General features: G+C 51.6%; 1 non-coding gene across 1 annotated transcript; it reads right to left on the bottom strand.

Annotated features, from left to right (window-relative positions):
• Nucleotides 1-1188: 1188 nt before the first annotated feature.
• Nucleotides 1189-1262, bottom strand: TRNAH-GUG (transfer RNA histidin (anticodon GUG)). Its single transcript has one exon. It is a non-coding gene; the product is annotated as a tRNA-His (tRNA).
• Nucleotides 1263-1878: the final 616 nt, after the last annotated feature.

Below are 1878 nucleotides of genomic sequence, written 5' to 3'. Positions count from 1 at the left end.
ACTGGGCGTCCCGGTGTCCTCCGCCGATGACGGTGAGGAAACCGTGGCTACTGCTGCCTTGTCCGTTTCCTCTGCACCCCCAGAAACCTCCTCTGCTTCAGCGGCATCCATTTGCTTCTCCGCTTTTTCTTCGTCGACCGCAGCTACCGTTACCGATGCGTAGGTGCGAACGCAATTAGCGTCGCCATGACCGAAACGTGTGCATTTAGTGCAGCGAGGAATCTTGCAATCTCGCCACACGTGCCCAGTGCCGTGGCAGCGCAGGCATTGCATAGGCCTGCAAGGCACAACCACCATTGGCAGCTCTCCCGCAACACTCACCTGATGAGGGATGTCTTCAATTGTAACACCTGGCTTCATCTTCAGTAAAATAGTCCTTGTAGTCGAGGCTTTATCCGTCATACCTTGAACTTGCCACCGTTCATGTTTCACTGCTGTGACCTTTCCGAACGCTGCAAATGCCGTTCTTATTTCCTCGTCATCAACGCCAGGGAGCATCCAATGAAGCCGCACTTTGACATCCTGGCCCTCAGGGTCGATGATCATGCATCGCCCCCCTTTTACTTGCACTTCCTTCACGGCGAGCAGCCGCTTGGTCGCCTCAGCAGTTCTCAAGGTCACCACCCATAAGTGGTTAACCTTGTACGGTCCCAGAGCAACCACGTCAGGCAGGCTGCCGGTCTCGGCCAGGGCATCTCGGAAGTCCTGGACTTTGAAGGGCCGTAGTCGCACATCGCCATGAAGAAAAAGAGTATTTAACACCACGCGTCCGGTGGGCAAAGTTGGTAAAAGAACTTGGTACTCGTTATTTGCAGCCGCAGCATTCCTGTTTCCGCGGCCGCCCTGAGCGGCTATCGCTGCTCCAACGGAGCCCATCCTACCTGCGTCCATCTCACTCGGTGGCCGGAAGTAGAATGCCGATTGCGGCACGGAAGCTGAATGTCAGCAGAAGAGAACTCGACATAAGAAGGGCAGCAAACTGCGAAAGATCACCGTTTATTTTTGAACTGGAGGAAGTGAGGATGGAAAAAACGGACAGAAGCACAGGACGCGAGCTCCCTCATTTTTCAAAAGATGGACAAGGCAGAGAAGAAGAAGAAAAGGACTGCCAAACATGAGCAGCAAACGATGCTAACCCCTGAAAATAGAAATAGGGAAGTCTTGAAAAGAATATAAAAACTGTATGCTCGCTTCCTGGAGGGATCGAACCTCCAACCTTTCGGTTCACACCCGAACGCGCTAGCCGATTGCGCTACGGAGGCTGAGCGTCGATAGAGGAGAACTCGAATTAAGAAGTGCAGCAAACTGGGCAAGTTTGATAGTTTATTTTTGAACAGGAGAAAGTTTGGATGCAAAAAACGCCATACAAGCACAGGACTCGGGCTCCCTCATTTTTCAAAGATGGACAAGGCAGAGAAGAAGATGAAAAGAACTGCCAAATATCGGCAGCAAACGATGCTAACCCCTGAATGTAGATTGAGGGGAGGCTTGAAAAGAATACAAAAACATTATGTTTGCCTAAGGGGGGGGGGGGCTCGAGCCTCCAACCTTTCGGTTGTTAGGTTAGGTTAGCCGAACGCGCTAGCCGACTGCGCCGCGGACGCTGAGTGTCAGCAGAGAACTCGACTTAAGGCGTGCAGCAAACTGGGCAAGTTTGATGGTTTATTTTTGAAGGGGAGAAAGTGCGGATGCAAAAAACGCCATACAAGCACAGGACTCGGGCTCCCTCATTTTTCAAAGATGGACAAGGCAGAGAAGAAGATGAAAAGAACTGCCAAATATCGGCAGCAAACGATGCTAACCCCTGAATGTAGATTGAGGGGAGGCTTGAAAAGAATACAAAAACATTATGTTTGCCTAAGGGGGGGGGGGGGGGGG

Source organism: Amblyomma americanum, chromosome 1, assembly GCF_052857255.1.
Source record: "Amblyomma americanum isolate KBUSLIRL-KWMA chromosome 1, ASM5285725v1, whole genome shotgun sequence".
Classification (NCBI taxonomy): domain Eukaryota; kingdom Metazoa; phylum Arthropoda; class Arachnida; order Ixodida; family Ixodidae; genus Amblyomma; species Amblyomma americanum.
The sequence above is the reverse complement of the archived record's forward strand: the minus strand, read 5'-3'. Positions and strand labels throughout refer to the sequence as shown.